Raw genomic sequence first — 23,823 nt, 5'->3', positions numbered from 1 at the left:
TCAGAGATGTTCCTCTGAAACAAGGTGTTGCTGCTAGCTGCTGGTCAGAGATGTTCCTCTGAAACAAGGTGTTGCTACTGGTCAGAGATGTTCCTCTGAAACAAGGTGTTGCTGCTAGCTACTGGTCAGAGATGTTCCTCTGAAACAAGGTGTTGCTGCTAGCTGCTGGTCAGAGATGTTCCTCTGAAACAAGGTGTTGCTGCTAGCTACTGGTCAGAGATGTTCCTCTGAAACAAGGTGTTGCTGCTAGCTACTGGTCAGAGATGTTCCTCTGAAACAAGGTGTTGCTGCTAGCTACTGGTCAGAGATGTTCCTCTGAAACAAGGTGTTGCTGCTAGCTACTGGTCAGAGATGTTCCTCTGAAACAAGGTGTTGCTACTGGTCAGAGATGTTCCTCTGAAACAAGGTGTTGCTGCTAGCTACTGGTCAGAGATGTTCCTCTGAAACAAGGTGTTGCTGCTAGCTACTGGTCAGAGATGTTCCTCTGAAACAAGGTGTTGCTGCTAGCTACTGGTCAGAGATGTTCCTCTGAAACAAGGTGTTGCTGCTAGCTACTGGTCAGAGATGTTCCACTAACACAAGGTGTTGCTGACAAGCTGCTGGTCAGAGATTGTGTCATGTTGTGTTCATTGTATGAATATAATAATAATAATATATATAATAATAATAATATAATAATAATAATAATATAATATATAAATAATAATAACTGGCACCCAGTGAGGCAGCAACAGTGATTTGAGCTTTTCAGTTTCCGGACTTTTACTTTCAAATGTGAGTTCACTTGCCAACAGCTCCCCTGGGGAACTCAACCACGCTGTCCCCCTACGCTCCCCTGGGGAACTCAACCACGCTGTCCCCCTACGCTCCCCTGGGGAACTCAACCACGCTGTCCCCCTACGCTCCCCTGGGGAACTCAACCGCGCTGTCCCCCTACGCTCCCCTGGGGAACTCAACCGCGCTGTCCCCCTACGCTCCCCTGGGGAACTCAACCGCGCTGTCCCCCTACGCTCCCCTGGGGAACTCAGACCACGCTGTCCCCCTACGCTCCCCTGGGGAACTCAGACCACGCTGTCCCCCTACGCTCCCCTGGGGAACTCAACCACGCTGTCCCCCTACGCTCCCCTGGGGAACTCAGACCACGCTGTCCCCCTACGCTCCCCTGGGGAACTCGGTCCATGCTGTCCCCCTACGCTCCCCTGGGGAACTCGGTCCACGCTGTCCCCCTACGCTCCCCTGGGGAACTCAACCACGCTGTCCCCCTACGCTCCCCTGGGGAACTCGGTCCACGCTGTCCCCCTACGCTCCCCTGGGGAACTCAGACCACGCTGTCCCCCTACGCTCCCCTGGGGAACTCGGTCCATGCTGTCCCCCTACGCTCCCCTGGGGAACTCGGTCCACGCTGTCCCCCTACGCTCCCCTGGGGAACTCAGACCACGCTGTCCCCCTACGCTCCCCAGGGGAACTCAACCACGCTGTCCCCCTACGCTCCCCTGGGGAACTCGGTCCACGCTGTCCCCCTACGCTCCCCTGGGGAACTCGGTCCACGCTGTCCCCCTACGCTCCCCTGGGGAACTCAGACCATGCTGTCCCCCTACGCTCCCCTGGGGAACTCAGACCACGCTGTCCCCCTACGCTCCCCTGGGGAACTCAGACCACGCTGTCCCCCTACGCTCCCCTGGGGAACTCAAGAGAGATTCCCATTCTTAAATGTATCTTTTGAGTCTTTTACACCAGCTGAAAATATACTTCACAGCAGTTAAGATTGTACAATGATTTTACACTACACTTGCTTGTTTAGTCAAGTAAACTGAAATTAGGTGAACTATTAGAATTTTAGCAACCAAGAAATGACGGATCGATTTCTGCACTGTGCACATTTCAATCTTTTATCTTGTACATTTACCTGGGTCAGTCTATCACGGAAAGAGCAAGTGTTCCTAATGTTTTGTATAGTCAGCATACATTGCTAAATTTTCCTCTAGTTGTATATAATGTATGGAAACTGTTTCAACTCCGCTGTCTGTAAACGTTGTCTATCGCCATATCGCCAGGTAACATTCTGAGTATGTTGTCTATAACTAGCAGCACCATATCACCAGGTATGTTTAAATGTACTTGGTGAAAAAGGGTGATTCAGTTGTTGGGGTCGTGATTGTGTAGACGTGTTGGGGTTGTGGTTGTGTAGACGTGTTGTGGTCGTGGTTGTGTAGACGTGTTGTGGTCGTGTAGACGTGTTGTGGTTGTGTAGGCGTGTTGTGGTCGTGGTTGTGTAGACGTGTTGTGGTCGTGGTTGTGTAGACGTGTTGTGGTCGTGGTTGTGTAGACGTGTTGTGGTTGTGTAGGCGTGTTGTGGTTGTGGTTGTGTAGATGTGTTGTGGTCGTGGTTGTGTAGATGTGGTGGGGTTGTGGTTGTGTTGTGGTTGTGTAGACGTGTTGTGGTCGTGTAGACGTGTTGTGGTTGTGTAGACGTGTTGTGGTTGTGTAGATGTGTTGTGGTCGTGGTGTGTAGATGTGTTGTGTGTAGATGTGTTGTGGTCGTGGTTGTGTAGATGTGTTGTGGGTGTAGATGTGTTGTGTAGACGTGTTGTTGGGGTCGTGGTTGTGTAGACGTGTTGGGGTCGTGGTTGTGTGTAGACGTGTTGGTGTCGTGGTTGTGTAGACGTGTTGGGGTCGTGGTTGTGTAGACGTGTTGGGGTCGTGGTTGTGTAGACGTGTTGTGGTTGTGTAGACGTGTTGCGGTTGTGGTTGTGTAGATGTGTTGTGGGGAACTCGGTCCACGCTGTCCCCCTACGCTCCCCTGGTTGTGTAGATGTGTTGCCCCCTACGTTGTGTAGACATGTTGGGGAACTCGGTCCACGCTGTCCCCCTAGACGTGTTGTGGTTGTGGGGAACTCGACCATGTGTTGTGGTGGGAACTCAGACCACGTGTTGTGGTTGTGGGGAACTAGACCACGTGTTGTGGTTGTGTAGATGTATTGTGGTCGTGGTTGTGTAGATGTGTAGTGGTTGTGTAGATGTGTTGTGGTTCCCATTCTTAAATGTATCTTTTGAGTTTTTACACCAGCTGTAGATTAAGTGTTGTTTTACACTACACTTGGTTTAGTGTAGATGTGTTGTGGTTGTGTAGATGTGTTTCAATCTTTTATCTTGCACATTTACCTGTGTAGATGTGTTTTGTGGTTGTGTAGATGTGTTGTGGTTGTGTAGACGTGTTGTGGTTGTGTAGACGTGTTGTGGTTGTGTAGACGTGTTGAGGTCGTGGTTGTGTAGACGTGTTGTCAAGTAAACTGGAAATTAGGTGACTTCACTGTCGTGGTTGTGTAGACGTGTTGGGATCGTGGTTGTGTAGACGTGTTGGTGTCGTGGTTGTGTAGTCGTGTTGTGGTCGTTGTGTAGACGTGTTGGTGTTGTGTGGTTGTGTAGACGTGTTGGGGTGGTTGTGTAGACTCCCTGGGAACTCGGTCCACGCTGTCCCCCTACGCTCCCCTGGGGAACTCGGTCCACGCTGTCCCCCTACGCTCCCCTGGGGTAACGTGTTGGTCCACGCTGTCCCCCTAGACGCTCCCCTGGGGAACGTGTTGGTCCACGCTTGTCCCCCTAGACGTGTTCCCCTGGGGAACGTGTTGGTCCACGCTGTCCCCCTACGCTCCCCTGGGGAACTCGGTCCACGCTGTCCCCCTTGTGTACGCTCCCCTGGGGAGACTCGGTCCACGCTGTCCCCCTGTTGCTCCCGTGGGGTGTAACTGGTCCACGCTGTCCCCCTACACTCCCCTGGGGAACTCAGACCACGCTGTCCCCCTACGCTCCCCTGGGGAACTCAGACCACGCTGTCCCCCCTGTAGACGCTCCCCTGGGGAACTCGGTCCACGCTGTCCCCCTACACTCCCCTGGGGAACTCAGACCACGCTGTCCCCCTTGTGTAGATGTGTTGTGGTGGGGAACTCAAGAGAGATTCCCATTCTTAAATGTATCTTTTGAGTCTTTTACACCAGCTGAAAATATACTTCACAGCAGTTAAGATTGTACAATGATTTTACACTACACTTGCTTGTTTAGTCAAGTAAACTGAAATTAGGTGAACTATTAGAATTTTAGCAACCAAGAAATGACGGATCGATTTCTGCACTGTGCACATTTCAATCTTTTGTCTTGCACATTTACCTGGTTGTGTAGTCTATCACGGAAAGAGCAAGTGTTCCTAATGTTTTGTATAGTCAGCATACATTGCTAAATTTTCCTCTAGTTGTATATAATGTATGGAAACTGTTTCAACTCCGCTGTCTGTAAACGTTGTCTATCGCCATATCACCAGGTAACATTCTGAGTATGTTGTCTAACAGCACCATATCACCAGGTAACATTCTGAGTATGTTGTCTATAACTAGCAGCACCATATCACCAGGTATGTTTAAATGTACTTGGTGAAAAAGGGTGATTCAGTTGTTGGGTTGTGTAGACGTGATTGTGTAGACGTGTTGTGGTCGTGGTTGTGTAGACGTGTTATGGTTGTGGTTGTTGTGTAGACGTGTTGGGATCGTGGTTGTGTAGACGTGTTGGGGTCGTGGTTGTGGTCATGGTTGTGTAGACGTGTTGTGGTCGTGTAGACGTGTTGTGGTTGTGTGTAGACGTGTTGTGGTTGTGTAGATGTATTGTGGTCGTGGTTGTGTAGATGTGTAGTGGTTGTGTAGATGTGTTGTGGTCGTGGTTGTGTAGATGTGTTGTGGTTGTGTAGATGTGTTGTGGTTGTGTAGATGTGTCGTGGTTGTGTAGATGTGTTGTGGTTGTGTAGATGTGTTGTGGTTGTGTAGACGTGTTGTGGTTGTGTAGACGTGTTGAGGTTGTGTAGACGTGTGGTTGTGTAGACGTGTTGGGGTCGTGGTTGTGTAGATGTGTTGTGTTGGGATCGTGGTTGTGTAGACGTGTTGGTGTCGTGGTTGTGTAGATCGTGTGGTGTGGTTGTGTAGACGTGTTGGTGTCGTGGTTGTGTAGACGTGTCGTGGTTGTGTAGACTGTTGGGAACTCGGTCCAGATGCTGTCCCCCTGTAGATGTCCCCTGGGGAACTTGGTCCACGCTGTCCCCCGTGGTTGTGTAGCTCCCCTGGGGAACTCAGACCACGCTGTGTAGACTCCCCTGGGAACTCAGGTCCACGCTGTCCCCCTACGCTCCCCTGGGGAACTCAGACCACGCTGTCCCCCTACGCTCCCCTGGGGAACTCAGACCACGCTGTCCCCCTACGCTCCCCTGGGGAACTCGGTCCACGCTGTCCCCCTACGCTCCCCTGGGGAACTCGGTCCACGCTGTCCCCCTACGCTCCCCTGGGGAACTCGGTCCACGCTGTCCCCCTACACTCCCCTGGGGAACTCAGACCACGCTGTCCCCCTACGCTCCCCTGGGGAACTCAAGAGAGATTCCCATTCTTAAATGTATCTTTTGAGTCTTTTACACCAGCTGAAAATATACTTCACAGCAGTTAAGATTGTACAATGATTTTACACTACACTTGCTTGTTTAGTCAAGTAAACTGAAATTAGGTGAACTATTAGAATTTTAGCAACCAAGAAATGACGGATCGATTTCTGCACTGTGCACATTTCAATCTTTTATCTTGCACATTTACCTGGGTCAGTCTATCACGGAAAGAGCAAGTGTTCCTAATGTTTTGTATAGTCAGCATACATTGCTAAATTTTCCTCTAGTTGTATATAATGTATGGAAACTGTTTCAACTCCGCTGTCTGTAAACGTTGTCTATCGCCATATCACCAGGTAACATTCTGAGTATGTTGTCTAACAGCACCATATCACCAGGTAACATTCTGAATGTACTTGTGAAAAACTACCATATCACCAGGTAACATTCTGAGTATGTTGTCTATCACTACCATATCACCAGGTAACATTCTGAGTATGTTGTCTATAAGCACCATATCACCAGGTATGTTTAAATGTACTTGGTGAAAAAGGGTGATTCAGTTGTTGGGGTCGTGATTGTGTAGACGTGTTGGGGTCGTGGTTGTGTAGACGTGTTGGGGTCGTGGTTGTGTAGACGTGTTGGGATCGTGATTGCGTAGACGTGTTGGGGTCGTGGTTGCGTAGACGTGTTGGGGTCGTGGTTGCGTAGACGTGTTGGGGTCGTGGTTGTGTAGACGTGTTGGGGTCGTGGTTGTGTAGACGTGTTGGGGTCGTGGTTGTGTAGACGTGTTGGGGTCGTGGTTGTGTAGACGTGTTGGTGTCGTGGTTGTGTAGACGTGTTGGGGTCGTGGTTGTGTAGACGTGGTGGGGTCGTGGTTGTGTAGACGTGGTGGGGTCGTGGTTGTGTAGACGTGGTGGGGTCGTGGTTGTGTAGACGTGTGGGGGTCGTGGTTGTGTAGACGTGTTGTGGTTGTGTAGACGTGTTGTGGTTGTGTAGGCGTGTTGTGGTTGTGTAGACGTGGTGGGGTCGTGGTTGTGTAGACGTGTTGGGGTCGTGGTTGTGTAGACGTGTTGGTGTCGTGGTTGTGTAGACGTGTTGGTGTCGTGGTTGTGTAGACGGGTTGGGGTCGTGGTTGTGTAGATGTGTTGTGGTTGTGTAGACGTGTTGCGGTTGTGGTTGTGTAGATGTGTTGTGGTCGTGGTTGCGGTTGTGTAGATGTGTTGCGGTCGTGTAGACGTGTTGTGGTCGTGTAGACGTGTTGTGGTTGTGTAGACGTGTTGTGGTCGTGTAGACGTGTTGTGGTTGTGTAGACGTGTTGTGGTTGTGTAGATGTGTTGTGGTCGTGGTCGCGGTTGTGTAGATGTGTTGTGGTTGTGTAGATGTGTTGTGGTTGTGTAGATGTGTCGCGGTTGTGTAGACGTGTTGAGGTTGTGGTTGTGTAGACGTGTTGAGGTCGTGGTTGTGTAGATGTGTTGTGGTCGTGGTCGCGGTTGTGTAGATGTGTTGTGGTTGTGTAGATGTGTTGTGGTTGTGTAGATGTGTTGTGGTTGTGTAGATGTGTTGTGGTTGTGTAGATGTGTTGTGGTTGTGTAGACGTGTTGAGGTTGTGGTTGTGTAGACGTGTTGGGGTCGTGGTTGTGTAGACGTGTTGGGATCGTGGTTGTGTAGACGTGTTGGTGTCGTGGTTGTGTAGTCGTGTTGTGGTCGTGTAGACGTGTCGTGGTTGTGTAGACGTGTTGTGGTCGTGGTCGTGTAGTCGTGTTGTGGTCGTGGTTGTGTAGTCGTGTTGTGGTTGTGGTTGTGTAGACGTGTTGTGGTCGTGGTTGTGTAGACGTGTCGTGGTTGTGTAGACGTGTCGTGGTTGTGTAGACGTGTCGTGGTTGTGTAGACTTGTCGTGGTTGTGTAGACGTGTCGTGGTTGTGTAGACGTGTTGAGGTCGTGGTTGTGTAGACGTGTTGTGGGTGTGGTTGTGTAGACGTGTTGTGGTTGTGGTTGTGTAGACGTGTTGTGGTCGTGGTTGTGTAGACATGTCGTGGTTGTGTAGACGTGTCGTGGTTGTGTAGACGTGTCGTGGTTGTGTAGACGTGTTGTGGTTGTGTAGACGTGTTGTGGTCGTGGTTGTGTAGACGTGTTATGGTTGTGTAGATGTGTTGTGGTCGTGGTTGTGTAGACGTGTTGTGGTCGTGGTTGTGTAGATGTGTTGTGGTCGTGTAGACGTGTTGTGGTCGTGGTTGTGTAGACGTGTTGTGGTCGTGGTTGTGTAGACGTGTCGTGGTTGTGTAGACGTGTTGTGGTCGTGGTTGTGTAGACGTGTTGTGGTTGTGGTCGTGGTTGTGTAGACGTGTTGGGGTCGTGGTTGTGTAGACGTGTTGGGGTCGTGGTTGTGTAGACGTGTTGTGGTTGTGGTCATGGTTGTGTAGATGTGTTGTGGTTGTGTAGACGTGTTGTGGTCGTGGTTGTGTAGACGTGTTGTGGTTGTGGTCGTGGTTGTGTAGACGTGTTGGGGTCGTGGTTGTGTAGACGTGTTGTGGTTGTGGTCGTGGTTGTGTAGACGTGTCGTGGTCGTGGTTGTGTAGACGTGTTGTGGTCGTGGTTGTGTAGATGTGTTGTGGTTGTGGTCGTGGTTGTGTAGACGTGTTGTGGTCGTGGTTGTGTAGACGTGTCGTGGTTGTGTAGATGTGTCGTGGTCGTGGTTGTGTAGACGTGTTGTGGTTGTGGTTGTGTAGACGTGTTGTGGTCATGGTTGTGTAGACGTTTTGTGGTTGTGTAGACGTGTCGTGGTTGTGTAGATGTGTTGTGGTTGTGTAGACGTGTCGTGGTTGTGTAGATGTGTTGTGGTTGTGTAGACGTGTCGTGGTTGTGTAGATGTGTTGTGGTTGTGTAGATGTGTCGTGGTCGTGGTTGTGTAGACGTGTCGTGGTCGTGGTTGTGTAGACGTGTTGTGGTTGTGTAGATGTGTAGACGTGTCGTGGTCGTGGTTGTGTAGACGTGTTGGGGTCGTGGTTGTGTAGATGTGTTGTGGTTGTGTAGATGTGTTGTGGTTGTGTAGACGTGTTGTGGTCGTGGTTGTGTAGACGTGTCGTGGTTGTGTAGACGTGTCGTGGTTGTGTAGACGTGTCGTGGTTGTGTAGACGTGTCGTGGTCGTGGTTGTGTAGACGTGTTGTGGTTGTGTAGACGTGTCGTGGTCGTGGTTGTGTAGACGTGTCGTGGTTGTGGTTGTGTAGACGTGTCGTGGTTGTGTAGACGTGTCGTGGTTGTGTAGACGTGTTGTGGTTGTGGTTGTGTAGGCGTGTCGTGGTTGTGTAGACGTGTCATGGTTGTGTAGACGTGTCGTGGTCGTGGTTGTGTAGACGTGTCGTGGTTGTGTAGACGTGTCGTGGTCGTGGTTGTGTAGACGTGTCGTGGTTGTGTAGACGTGTCGTGGTTGTGGTTGTGTAGACGTGTCGTGGTTGTGTAGACGTGTCGTGGTTGTGTAGACGTGTTGTGGTTGTGGTTGTGTAGGCGTGTCGTGGTCGTGGTTGTGTAGTCGTGTCGTGGTCGTGGTTGTGTAGACGTGTCGTGGTCGTGGTTGTGTAGGCGTGTTGTGGTCGTGGTTGTGTAGACGTGTTGTGGTCGTGGTTGTGTAGACGTGTTGTGGTCGTGGTTGTGTAGACGTGTTGTGGTCGTGGTTGTGTAGACGTGTTGTGGTCGTGGTTGTGTAGACGTGTTGTGGTCGTGGTTCGTACCAGGCTCTGTTCGCTGAGCAGACAGAAGAGCAGTGCATTGCCCACCTCCCTAAGGTTCTGGAAGCAGACGGTCTTCAGTTCGGCGTACTCTACTATGTCCTTCAGCTGGTGGTGGAAAAACTCCAGGATACCTGGCGGGGAGGAGAGACGGGAGACGGCTACGTCAGCTAAACAAATCAAAGGATCGATTAAGGACACTCTAAACGGCTAGTTACTGTAGTCTACTTTGCCCTGCTAAAACATCTAACAGACATTGAAGGGAGCTCCTTGTCTCTCCTCCGGACTCACCCGGCGAGCCGTACTCGTGGCGAGGGAGACGGCAGATCTTAGGCATCACCTCCATCAGGGTCTTCACATACTGCATGATGGTGCCCTGGAGCTGAGGGGGGTTAACAACATACTGCATGATGGTGCCCTGGAGCTGAGGGGGGGGGGGGTAACAACATACTGCATGATGGTGCCCTGGAGTTGAGGGGGGGGGGTTAACAACATACTGCATGATGGTGCCCTGGAGCTGAGGGGGGGGGGGGTTAACAACATACTGCATGATGGTGCCCTGGAGCTGAGGGGGGGGTAATAACATACTGCATGATGGTGCCCTGGAGTTGAGGGGGGGGGGTTAATAACATACTGCATGATGGTGCCCTGGAGCTGAGGGGGGTTAATAACATACTGCATGATGGTGCCCTGGAGCTGAGGGGGGTTAATAACATACTGCATGATGGTGCCCTGGAGCTGAGGGGGGGGGGTTAATAACATATTGCATGATGGTGCCCTGGAGCTGAGGGGGGTAATAACATACTGCATGATGGTGCCCTGGAGCTGAGGGGGGGGGGGTTAATAACATACTGCATGATGGTGCCCTGGAGCTGAGGGGGGGGGGGGTAATAACATACTGCATGATGGTGCCCTGGAGCTGAGGGGGTTAATAACATACTGCATGATGGTGCCCTGGAGCTGGGGGGTTAATAACATACTGCATGATGGTGCCCTGGAGCTGGGGGGGGTTAATAACATACTGCATGATGGTGCCCTGGAGCTAGGGGGGTTAATAACATACTGCATGATGGTGCCCTGGAGCTGAGGGGGTTAATAACATACTGCATGATGGTGCCCTGGAGCTGGGTGGGGGGGCTTAATAACATACTGCATGATGGTGCCCTGGAGCTGGGGGGTGGGGGGGTTAATAACATACTGCATGATGGTGCCCTGGAGCTGGGGGGGTTAATAACATACTGCATGATGGTGCCCTGGAGCTGAGGGGGTTAATAACATACTGCATGATGGTGCCCTGGAGCTGAAGGGGGGTTAATAACATACTGCATGATGGTGCCCTGGAGCTGGGGGGTTGATGACATACTGCATGATGGTGCCCTGGAGCTGAGGGGGGTTAATAACATACTGCATGATGGTGCCCTGGAGCTGAGGGGGGGGGGGGTAATAACATACTGCATGATGGTGCCCTGGAGCCGAGGGGGGGGGGGGTAATAACATACTGCATGATGGTGCCCTGGAGCTGAGGGGGGGGGCATGATGGTGCCCTGGAGCTGAGGGGGGTTAACAACATACTGCATGATGGTGCCCTGGAGCTGGGGGGGGTTAACAACACACTGCATGATGGTGCCCTGGAGCTGAGGGGGGGGTTAATAACATACTGCCCTGGAGCTGAGGGCACCATCCACTCTCCATTCCTCCTCTCTCCTTCTCCCCATTCCTCCCTCCCTCTCTCCATTCCTCCTCCCTCCCTCCCTCTCTCCCATTCCTCCTCCCTCCCTCCCTCTCTCCATTCCTCCTCCCTCCCTCCCTCTCTCTCCCCCCATTCCTCCCTCCCTCCCTCTCTCCATTCCTCCTCCCTCCCTCTCCATTCCTCCTCCCTCCCTCTCCATTCCTCCTCCCTCCCTCTCCATTCCTCCTCCCTCCCTCTCCATTCCTCCTCCCTCCCTCTCCATTCCTCCTCCTCCCTCTCTCCACTCTCATTCCTCCTCCCTCCCTCTCTCAATTCCTCCTCCCTCCCTCCTCAATTCCTCCTCCCTCCCTCTCTCAATTCCTCCTCCCTCCCTCTCAATTCCTCCTCCCTCCACTCTGCAAGGTGGTGCCCTGGAGCTGAGGGGGGGGGGGGGGGGTTAATAACATACTGCATGATGGTGCCCTGGAGCTGAGGGGGGGGTTAATAACATACTGCCCTGGAGCTGAGGGGGGTTAATAACATACTGCCCTGGAGCTGAGGGCACCATCCACTCTCCATTCCTCCTCTCTCCTTCTCCCCATTCCTCCCTCCCTCTCTCCATTCCTCCTCCCTCCCTCCCTCTCCATTCCTCCTCCCTCCCTCTCCATTCCTCCTCCTCCCCCTCTCCATTCCTCCTCCCTCCCTCTCTCTCTCTCAATTCCTCCTCCCTCCCTCTCTCCACTCTCCATTCCTCCTCCCTCCCTCTCTCCACTCTCCATTCCTCCTCCCTCCTCTCCACTCTCCATTCCTCCTCCCTCCCTCTCTCCCTCCCTCTCTCCATTCCTCCAATCCTCCTCCCTCCCTCTCTCCATTCCTCCTCCTTCCCTCTCTCCATTCCTCCTCCTTCCCTCCCTCCCTCCATTCCTCCTCCCTCCCTCCCTCCATTCCTCCTCCCTCCCTCCCTCCCCATTCCTCCTCCCTCACCCTCACTGCCCATTCCTCCTCCCTCCAATCTCCCTTCCACCCTCACTCTCCATCCCCCTCTCGCCCACTTACCCTCCACCCCCTCACTCATCCCATCCCTTCTCCTTGCTCACCAGGCTCTTGACCACTTTGAGCAGTTCCTCCATGACCACAGCGATGCCCTGGTACCCCAGCAGACGACACATGGCCTTGATGTGAGGAGGACCAACAAAGTGTCTGTAGAAACCAAAGATACTGCTGTACGCCAGGTTCAGAGCCTGTAGAGAGGTAGAGGGAGACAGGAAGTTAAGGGCCTGTAGAAACCAAAGATACTGCTGTATGCCAGGTTCAGAGCCTGTAGAGAGGTAGAGGGAGACAGGAAGTTAAGAGCCTGTAGAGAGGTAGAGGGAGACAGGAAGTTAAGGGCCTGTAGAGAGGGGAGAGGGAAACAGGAAGTTAAGGGCCTGTAGAAACCAAAGATACTGATGTACCCCAGGTTCAGAGACTGTAGAGAGGGGAGAGGGAGACGGGAAGTTAAGGGCCTGTAGAGAGGGAAGAGGTAGAGGGAGACAGGAAGTTAAGAGCCTGTAGAGAGGTAGAGGGAGACAGGAAGTTAAGGGCCTGTAGAGAGGGGAGAGGGAAACAGGAAGTTAAGGGCCTGTAGAAACCAAAGATACTGATGTACCCCAGGTTCAGAGACTGTAGAGAGGGGAGAGGGAGACAGGAAGTTAAGGGCCTGTAGAGAGGGAAGAGGTAGAGGGAGACAGGAAGTTAAGGGCCTGTAGAGAGGGGAGAGGTTGAGGGAGACAGGAAGTTAAGGGCCTGTAGAGAGGGGAGAGGTGGAGGGAGATAGGAAGTTAAGGGCCTGTAGAGAGGGGAGAGGTAGAGGGAGACAGGAAGTTAAGGGCCTGTAGAAACCAAAGATACTGCTGTACCCCAGGTTCAGAGCCTGAAGAGGGTGGAGAGAGGGAGACAGAGGGATAGAAAAGAGAGCGAGAGAGAGGGAAACAGGGAGAAAGAGAGATTTTCCCCTACAATATTCACTTTCTTGCTCCCTCCCTGTCTGTTAGCTCCGAGTTGCTGTTGCTGTAATCGCTCAGTGGTGATGCTCAGAACTGGAGGAGAAGTGTCCCACTCCACTGTAGGGGACTTGACTCTGGACTCTGACTCTGTTTTACAAATCTTTCATTGAGAGTATTTTAACTTGTTGTATTGTTTGTTAGTTTGGTAATGCATATGTCAGCCAGAGAAATATGCTGAGAAGGATTATCACCACAGCAAGCAAGGTACTTGGAGTCAAACAGACAGGCCTGGATGAGATCTTTCAGGTCAGGGCCCTCCCCAAGGTACTGGGAGTCAAACAGACAGGCCTGGATGAGATCTTTCAGGTCAGGGCCCTCCCCAAGGTACTGGGAGTCAAACAGACAGGCCTGGATGAGATCTTTAAGGTCAGGACCTTCCCCAAGGTACAGTGCCTTGCGAGAGTATTCGGCCCCCTTGAACTTTGCAACCTTTTGCCACATTTCAGGCTTCAAACATAAAGATATAAAACTGTATTTTTTTGTGAAGAATCAACAACAAGTGGGACACAATCATGAAGTGGAACGACATTTATTGGATATTTCAAACTTTTTTAACAAATCAAAAACTGAAAAATTGGGCGTGCAAAATTATTCAGCCCCTTTACTTTCAGTGCAGCAAACTCTCTCCAGAAGTTCAGTGAGGATCTCTGAATGATCCAATGTTGACCTAAATGACTAATGACGATACATACAATCCACCTGTGTGTAATCAAGTCTCCGTATAAATACACCTGCACTGTGATAGTCTCAGAGGTCCGTTAAAAGCGCAGAGAGCATCATGAAGAACAAGGAACACACCAGGCAGGTCCGAGTTACTGTTGTGAAGAAGTTTAAAGCCGGATTTGGATACAAAAAGATTTCCCAAGCTTTAAACATCCCAAGGAGCACTGTGCAAGCGATAATATTGAAATGTAAGGAGTATCAGATCTGGCCTTTATGGAAGAGTGGCAAGAAGAAAGCCATTTCTTAAAGATATCCATAAAAAGTGTTGTTTAAAGTTTGCCACAAGCCACCTGGGAGACACACCAAACATGTGGAAGAAGGTGCTCTGGTCAGATGAAACCAAAATGTAACTTTTTGGCAACAATGCAAAATGTTATGTTTGGCGTAAAAGCAACACAACTCATCACCCTGAACACACCATCCCCACTGTCAAACATGGTGGTGGCAGCAGCATCATGGTTTGGGCCTGTTTTTCTTCAGCAGGGACAGGGAAGATGGTTCAAATTGATGGGAAGATGGATGGAGCCAAATACAGGACCATTCTGGAAGAAAACCTGATGGAGTCTGCAAAAGACCTGAGACTGGGACGGAGATTTGTCTTCCAACAAGACAATGATCCAAAACATAAAGCAAAATCTACAATGGAATGGTTCAAAAATAAACATATCCAGGTGTTAGAATGGCCAAGTCAAAGTCCAGACCTGAATCCAATCGAGAATCTGTGGAAAGAACTGAAAACTGCTGTTCACAAATGCTCTCCATCCAACCTCACTGAGCTCGAGCTGTTTTGCAAGGAGGAATGGGAAAAAATTTCAGTCTCTCGATGTGCAAAACTGATAGAGACATACCCCAAGCGACTTACAGCTGTAATCGCAGCAAAAGGTGGCGCTACAAAGTATTAACTTAAGGGGGCTGAATAATTTTGCACGCCCAATTTTTCCATTTTTGATTTGTTTAAAAAGTTTGAAATATCCAATAAATGTCCTTCCACTTCATGATTGTGTCCCACTTGTTGATTCTTCACAAAAAAATACCGTTTTATATCTTTATGTTTGAAGCCTGAAATGTGGCAAAAGGTCTCAAAGTTCAAGGGGGCCGAATACTTTCGCAAGGCACTGTATTTGGAGTCAAACAGACAGGCCTGGATGAGATCTTTAAGGTCAGGGCCCTCCCCAAGGTACTTGGAGTCAAACAGACAGGCCTGGATGAGATCTTTAAGGTCAGGGCCCTCCACAAGGTACTTGGAGTCAAACAGACAGTTTTCCGTACAGGTACTGGGCCTGGTTAGGGTTATACTGACCTTTGACCCGTACAGGTACTGGGGCTGGGTAGGGTTATACTGACCTTTGACCCGTACAGGTACTGGGGCTGGTTAGGGTTATACTGACCTTTGACCCGTACAGGTACTGGGGCTGGGTAGGGTTATACTGACCTTTGACCCATACAGGTACTGGGGCTGGGTAGGGTTATACTGACCTTTGACCCATACAGGTACTGGGGCTGGGTAGGGTTGTACTGACCTTTGACCCATACTGGGGCTGGGTAGGGTTATACTGACCTTTGACCCGTACAGGTACTGGGGCTGGTTAGGGTTATACTGACCTTTGACCTGTACAGGTACTGGGGCTGGGTAGGGTTATACTGACCTTTGACCCATACAGGTACTGGGGCTGGTTAGGGTTATACTGACCTTTGACCTGTACAGGTACTGGGGCTGGGTAGGGTTATACTGACCTTTGACCCATACAGGTACTGGGGCTGGGTAGGGTTGTACTGACCTTTGACCCATACAGGTACTGGGGCTGGGTAGGGTTATACTGACCTTTGACCCATACAGGTACTGGGGCTGGGCGTTGGGTGGCTTGTCCCTCTGGAACTCCTGAGAGAAGGGTAGGACCGTGCGGACAAACCTAGAGAGGAAGAGAGAGATTGGATATTAATAATTAATATTTTTCCATTAACCACAGAGAGCCCTCACAACGTCAGGGAGAGAGACAGGAATACATTTCATAATGGTGATTAAGAACTTAAAACAAGTCCACCTGGTTTCTACCCCCATCCTCTCTCTCCCCCATCAGGGATACACCTGGTTTCTACCCCCCCTCCCTCTCTCTCTCTCCCCCATCAGGGATCCACCTGGTTTCTACCCCTCCTATCTCTCCCCCACCAGGGATACACCTGGTTTCTACCCCCCTCCCTCTCTCTCTCTCCCCCATCAGGGATCCACCTGGTTTCTACCCCCCATCCTCTCTCTCCCCATCAGGGATACACCTGGTTTCTACCCCCTCCCTCTCTCTCTCTCCCCCATCAGGGATCTACCTGGTTTCTACCCCCTATCTCTCCCCCACCAGGGATCCGCCTGGTTTCTACCCCCCCTCTCTCCCCCACCAGGGATCCACCTGGTTTCTACCCCCTCTCTCTCTCCCCCCACCAGGGATCCACCTGGTTTCTACCCCCTCTCTCTCCCCCATTAGGGATCCACCTGGTTTCTACCCCCTCTCTCTCCCCATCAGGGATCCACCTGGTTTCTACCCCCTCCTCTCTCTCCCCCATCAGGGATCCAGCTGGTTTCTACCCCTCCTCTCTCTCCCCTCATCAGGGATCCAGCTGGTTTCTACCCCCTCCCTCTCTCTCCCCCATCAGGGATCCAGCTGGTTTCTACCCCTCTCTCTCTCCCCCATCAGGGATCCACCTGGTTTCTACCCCCCTCTCTCCCCCATCAGGGATCCACCTGGTTTCTACCCCCTCTCTCTCCCCCATCAGGGATCCACCTGGTTTCTACCCCTCCTCTCTCTCCCCCATCAGGGATCCACCTGGTTTCTACCCCCCTCTCTCCCCCATCAGGGATCCACCTGGTTTCTACCCCTCCTCTCTCCCCCATCAGGGATCCACCTGGTTTCTACCCCCTCTCTCTCCCCCATCAGGGATCCACCTGGTTTCTACCCCCTCTCTCTCCCCCATCAGGGATCCACCTGGTTTCTACCGCCCCCCCTCTCTCTCCCCATCAGGGATCCACCTGGTTTCTACCCCCTCTCTCTCCCCATCAGGGATCCACCTGGTTTCTACCCCCTCTCTCTCCCCCATCAGGGATCCACCTGGTTTCTACCCCCCTCTCTCTCCCCATCAGGGATCCACCTGGTTTCTACCCCCTCTCTCTCCCCCATCAGGGATCCACCTGGTTTCTACCCCCTCTCTCTCCCCCCCATCAGGGATCCACCTGGTTTCTACCCCCTCCTCTCTCTCCCCCATCAGGGATCCAGCTGGTTTCTACCCCTCCCTCTCTCTCCCCATCAGGGATCCACCTGGTTTCTACCTCCCCCTCTCTCCCCCATCAGGGATCCACCTGGTTTCTACCCCCCTCTCTCTCCCCATCAGGGATCCACCTGGTTTCTACCCCCTCCTCTCTCTCCCCATCAGGGATCCACCTGGTTTCTACCCCCCCTCTCTCTCCCCCATCAGGGATCCAGCTGGTTGTATGTGGTTGTGTAGTATTAGTTGTGTGTGGTTATGTAGTATTAGTTGTGTGTAGTTGTAGCAGTAGTTGTAGCAGTAGTTGTGTGTAGTTGTAGCAGTAGTTGTGTGTAGTTGTAGCAGTAGTTGTGTGTAGTTGTAGCAGTAGTTGTGTCTAGTTGTGTTACCTGTTAGTAGATCCCTTGTAGCAGTAGTTGTGTCTAGTTGTAGCAGTAGTTGTGTGTAGTTGTAGCAGTAGTTGTGTGTTACCTGTTAGTAGATCCGTTGTAGCAGTAGTTGGGGAGGAAATCGTAGTTGAGTTCCCAGAAGACATGGAGTGTGATGCGTCCGTAGGGGGCGGAGACATTGTGATTGGCCTCCCGGAACATGGCGTCCATACTGTCCAGCGTCAGGAACTTAGACAGCAGCTTGTGGGTCATACGGTTGATGTTCATCAGACCTTCTAGTTCCTGTTACAAGGAGGAGGAGAAGACAGCTTGTGGGTCATACGGATGATGTCCAATCAGACCTTCTCGTTCCTGTTACACAGTGGACAGTCAATAAATAACACAGACACACTTAAAGCAGGTCGTACCACGATGGATGTGAGGTCCTCGCTCTCAAAGCGGTTGATGGCCAGCTCCAGAGACTTGTAGAGAGCAGCAGACACTCTCTGGGTGATCAGACGGTTCAGGTCTATGGAACGACCCAGCAGCTAGAGAGAGGAGAGGAACCGACATGACAGACAGACACAACCCAGGTAGGGGACTGTTAGGGAAAGAAACGTCCTCTTACTGTCAACTGCGTTACATTTTCAGCAAACTTAACAGGTGTAAATATTTGTATGAACATAACAAGATTCAACAACTGAGACCTAAATTGAACAAGTTCCACAGACATGTGACTAACAGAAATTGAATAATGTGTCCCTGAACAAAGGGGGGGTCAAAATCAAAAGTAACAGTCAGTATCTGGTGTGGCCACCAGCTGCATTAAGTACTGCAGTGCATCTCCTCCTCATGGACTGCACCAGATTTGCCAGTTCTTGCTGTGAGATGTTACCCCACTCTTCCACCAAGGCACCTGCAAGTTTCCAGACATTTCTGGGGGGATTGGCCCTAGTCCTCACCCTCCGATCCAACAGGTCCCAGACGTGCTCAATGGGATTGTGATCCGAGCTCTTCGCTGGCCACGGCAGAACTGACATTCCTGTCTTGCAGGAAATCATGAACAGAACGAGCAGTATGGCTGGTGATATTGTCATGCTGGAGGGTCATGTCAGGATGAGCCTGCAGGAAGGGTACCACATGAGGGAGGAGGATGTCTTCCCTGTAACGCACAGAGTTGAGACTGCCTGCAATGACACACCGCCCCAGACCATGACGGACCCTCCACCTCCAAATCGATCCCGCTCCAGAGTACAGGCCTCGGTGTAATGCTCATAGGCGACGTTGTTGCCGGTGATGTCTGGTGAGGACCTGCCTTACAACAGGCCTACAAGCCCTCAGTCCAGCCTCTCTCAGCCTATTGAGGACAGTCTGAGCACTGATGGAGGGATTATGCGTTCCTGGTGTAACTCAGCAGTTGTTGTTGCCATCCTGTACCTGGTCCCGCAGGTGTGATGTTCAGATGTACTGAATCTGTGCAGGTGTTGTTACACGTGGTCTGCCACTGCGAGGAAGATCAGCTGTCCTTCTTGTCTCCCTGTCATAAGCGTCTCACAGTACGGACATTGTAATTTATTGCCCTGGCCACATCTGCAGTCCTCATGCCTCCTTGCAGCATGCCTAAGACACGTTCACGCAGATGAGCAGGGACCCTGGGCATCTTTATTTTGGTGTTTTTCAGAGTCAGTAGAAAAGCCTCTTTAGTGTCCTAAGTTTTCATAACTGTGACCTTAATTGCCTACCATCTGTAAGCTGTTAGTGTCTTAATGACCGTTCCACAGGTGCATTAATTGTTTATGTATGTATTTATTTATTATTGATTTATTTATTTGCAGAGAATGCCAGAAGAAGAATCATTGAATTACCACAGTGAAGGGTCTCGTAGTGGTTAGGGTTAGGGGTCAGGGGTCACCTGTACATGGCGTTGTTTCAGCAGGGTCTCATAGCGGTTGCAGAGTTAGGGGTCAGAGGGTTACCTGTACATGGCGTTGTTTCAGCAGGGTCTCGTAGCGGTTGCAGGGTTAGGGGTCAGGGGTCACCTGTACATGGCGTTGTTTCAGCAGGGTCTCGTAGCGGTTGGAGGGTTAGGGGTCAGGGGTCACCTGTACATGGCGTTGTTTCAGCAGGGTCTCGTAGCGGTTGCAGGGTTAGGGGTCAGGGGTCAGAGGGTTACCTGTACATGGCGTTGTTTCAGCAGGGTCTCGTAGCGGTTGGACGCAGGCCAGGGGATGTTGGCTCCCTGGTTCTTACAGTCCGCTCTCAGACGCTTGTCCAGCAACAGACTGAGGAAGGAAGCAAGCTTTTATCTGACACGTTCAGAGTCTCCAGAAAATTAACATTCGCCACTCGCCAAATGGCGGGTAAGAATGTCTATTTTATAGAAACTTTACAAAGAGCTCATCAATTGTGTTTGTTTTTTAGTTTCCGGCCCAAACATTTTCAATAACAATGTAAGAAGATCTACCTGACAAGTGTCTGGTGGACTAAACAGTTAGAGGCCCTTACTTGTCTCTGAGCGATTCAAGTGTTTTCACTTGTTTTTCAACAGTTGATACTAGAGGTCGACAGACTAATCGGCCGATTTCAAGTTTTCATAACAATCGGTAATCAGCCTTTTTGGACGCCGATTATGGCTGATTACATTGCTCCACGAGGAGACTGCGTGGCAGGCTGACTACCTGTTACTCCATGAGGAGACTGCGTGGCAGGCTGACCACCTGTTACTCCATGAGGAGACTGCGTGGCAGGCTGACTACCTGTTACTCCATGAGGAGACTGTGTGGCAGGCTGACTACCTGTTACTCCATGAGGAGACTGCGTGGCAGGCTGACTACCTGTTACTCCATGAGGAGACTGCGTGGCAGGCTGACTACCTGTTACTCCATGAGGAGACTGAGTGGCAGGCTGACTACCTGTTACTCCATGAGGAGACTGAGTGGCAGGCTGACTACCTGTTACTCCATGAGGAGACTGAGTGGCAGGCTGACTACCTGTTACTCCATGAGGAGACTGAGTGGCAGGCTGACTACCTGTTACTCCATGAGGAGACTGCGTGGCAGGCTGACTACCTGTTATGTTACTCCATGAGGAGACTGCGTGGCAGGCTGACTACCTGTTACTCCATGAGGAGACTGAGTGGCAGGCTGACTACCTGTTACTCCATGAGGAGACTGAGTGGCAGGCTGACTACCTGTTACTCCATGAGGAGACTGAGTGGCAGGCTGACTACCTGTTACTCCATGAGGAGACTGAGTGGCAGGCTGACTACCTGTTACTCCATGAGGAGACTGAGTGGCAGGCTGACTACCTGTTACTCCATGAGGAGACTGAGTGGCAGGCTGACCACCTGTTACTCCATGAGGAGACTGCGTGGCAGGCTGACCACCTGTTACTCCATGAGGAGACTGAGTGGCAGGCTGACTACCTGTTACTCCATGAGGAGACTGAGTGGCAGGCTGACTACCTGTTACTCCATGAGGAGACTGAGTGGCAGGCTGACTACCTGTTACTCCATGAGGAGACTGCGTGGCAGGCTGACTACCTGTTACTCCATGAGGAGACTGAGTGGCAGGCTGACTACCTGTTACTCCATGAGGAGACTGAGTGGCAGGCTGACTACCTGTTACTCCATGAGGAGACTGCGTGGCAGGCTGACCACCTGTTACTCCATGAGGAGACTGAGTGGCAGGCTGACTACCTGTTACTCCATGAGGAGACTGCGTGGCAGGCTGACTACCTGTTATGTTACTCCATGAGGAGACTGCGTGGCAGGCTGACTACCTGTTACTCCATGAGGAGACTGAGTGGCAGGCTGACTACCTGTTACTCCATGAGGAGACTGCGTGGCAGGCTGACTACCTGTTATGTTACTCCATGAGGAGACTGCGTGGCAGGCTGACTACCTGTTACTCCATGAGGAGACTGAGTGGCAGGCTGACTACCTGTTACTCCATGAGGAGACTGAGTGGCAGGCTGACTACCTGTTACTCCATGAGGAGACTGAGTGGCAGGCTGACTACCTGTTACTCCATGAGGAGACTGAGTGGCAGGCTGACTACCTGTTACTCCATGAGGAGACTGCGTGGCAGGCTGACTACCTGTTACTCCATGAGGAGACTGAGTGGCAGGCTGACTACCTGTTACTCCATGAGGAGACTGAGTGGCAGGCTGACCACCTGTTACTCCATGAGGAGACTGAGTGGCAGGCTGACCACCTGTTACTCCATGAGGAGACTGCGTGGCAGGCTGACTACCTGTTACTCCATGAGGAGACTGAGTGGCAGGCTGACTACCTGTTACTCCATGAGGAGACTGAGTGGCAGGCTGACTACCTGTTACTCCATGAGGAGACTGCGTGGCAGGCTGACTACCTGTTACTCCATGAGGAGACTGAGTGGCAGGCTGACTACCTGTTACTCCAAGAGGAGACTGCGTGGCAGGCTGACTACCTGTTACTCCATGAGGAGACTGAGTGGCAGGCTGACCACCTGTTACTCCACGAGGAGACTGAGTGGCAGGCTGACTACCTGTTACTCCATGAGGAGACTGAGTGGCAGGCTGACTACCTGTTACTCCATGAGGAGACTGAGTGGCAGGCTGACTACCTGTTACTCCATGAGGAGACTGCGTGGCAGGCTGACTACCTGTTACTCCATGAGGAGACTGAGTGGCAGGCTGACTACCTGTTACTCCATGAGGAGACTGAGTGGCAGGCTGACTACCTGTTACTCCATGAGGAGACTGCGTGGCAGGCTGACTACCTGTTACTCCATGAGGAGACTGAGTGGCAGGCTGACTACCTGTTACTCCATGAGGAGACTGCGTGGCAGGCTGACTACCTGTTACTCCATGAGGAGACTGAGTGGCAGGCTGACTACCTGTTACTCCACGAGGAGACTGAGTGGCAGGCTGACTACCTGTTACTCCATGAGGAGACTGCGTGGCAGGCTGACTACCTGTTACTCCATGAGGAGACTGAGTGGCAGGCTGACTACCTGTTACTCCATGAGGAGACTGCGTGGCAGGCTGACTACCTGTTACTCCATGAGGAGACTGAGTGGCAGGCTGACCACCTGTTATGAGAGTTCAGCAAGGAGCCAAGGTAGGTTGCTAGCTAGCATTAAACTTATCTTATAAAAAACAATCGATCTTAACATAATCACTAGTTAACTCCACATGGTTGATGATATTACTAGGTTAACTAGCTTGTCCTGCGTTGCATATAAACAATGAGGTGCCTGTTAATTTATCATCCAATCACAGCCTAGGAATCACAGCCTACGAATCACAGCCAACTTCATCAAAAGCGCAATCGTTGTGCGAATGTACCTAACCAATGACTTTCTTAAAATCAATACACAGAAGTATATATTTTTTAAACCTGCATATTTAGCTAAAAGAAATCCAGGTTAGCAGGCAATATTAACCAGGTGAAATTGTGTCACTTCTTTTGCGTTCATTGCACGCAGAGTCAGGGTATATGCAACAGTTTGGGCCGCCTGGCTCATTGCGAACTAATTTTCCAGAATTGTACATAATTATGACATAATATTGAAGGTTGTACAATGTAACAGCAACATTTAGACTGACTGAAAGAATAAACGTTTTGTTTTCAAAAGGATAGTTTCTGGATTTTACCATATTAATGACCAAAGGCTCCTATTTCTGTATTTATTATGTTATAAATAAGTCTATGATTTGATATTTGATAGAGCAGTCTGACTGAGCGGTGGTAGACAGCAGCAGGCTTGTAAGCATTCATTCAAACTTTACTGCGTTTGCCAGCAGCTCTTAGCAATGCTTGAGGCACAGCGCTGTTTATGACTTCAAGCCTATCAACTCCAGAGATTACACTGGCAATACTAAAGTACCTATTAGAACATCCAATAGTCAAAGGTATATGAAATACAAATGGTATAGAGAGAAATAGTCCTATTATAACTACAACCTAAAACTTCTTACCTGGGAATATTGAACCATCAGCTTTCATATGTTCTGAGCAAGGAACTGAAACTTTAGCTTTCTTACATAGCACATATTGCACTTTTACTTTCTTCTCCGACAATTTAAAAATTGAACATGTTTCATTATTTATTTATGTATTATATTACGTTAAAATAAAAGTGTTCATTGTTCATTCAGTATTGTTGTAATTATCATTATTACAAATATATTTTTAAAAAATCAGCCGATTAATCAGTATCGGCTTTTTTTGGTCCTCCAATAAACGGTATCAGCGTTGAAAAATCATAATTCGTCGACCTCTAGTATTTAGGTCACTAGTCGACCTCTAGTATTTAGGTCACTAGTCGACCTCTAGTATTTAGGTCACTAGTCGACCTCTGGTATTTAGGTCACTAGTCGACCTCTAGTATTTAGGTCACTAGTCGACCTCTGGTATTTAGGTCACTAGTCGACCTCTAGTATTTAGGTCACTAGTCGACCTCTGGTATTTAGGTCACTAGTCGGCCTCTGGTATTTAGGTCACTAGTCGACCTCTGGTATTTAGGTCACTAGTCGGCCTCTGGTATTTAGGTCACTAGTCGGCCTCTGGTATTTAGGTCACTAGTCGACCTCTGGTATTTAGGTCACTAGTCGACCTCTAGTATTTAGGTCACTAGTCGACCTCT

The 23,823-nt window shown here is 50.7% G+C and overlaps 1 pseudogene; it reads right to left on the bottom strand.

Annotated features, from left to right (window-relative positions):
• LOC123995929 overlaps positions 1 to 23,823 on the bottom strand; it is a 151,351-nt pseudogene that overhangs the window by 27,013 nt on the left and 100,515 nt on the right.

The sequence above is a fragment of the Oncorhynchus gorbuscha genome, linkage group LG02 (genome assembly GCF_021184085.1).
Source record: "Oncorhynchus gorbuscha isolate QuinsamMale2020 ecotype Even-year linkage group LG02, OgorEven_v1.0, whole genome shotgun sequence".
NCBI lineage: Eukaryota > Metazoa > Chordata > Actinopteri > Salmoniformes > Salmonidae > Oncorhynchus > Oncorhynchus gorbuscha.
This window is presented reverse-complemented; position numbering and strand designations above follow the sequence as displayed.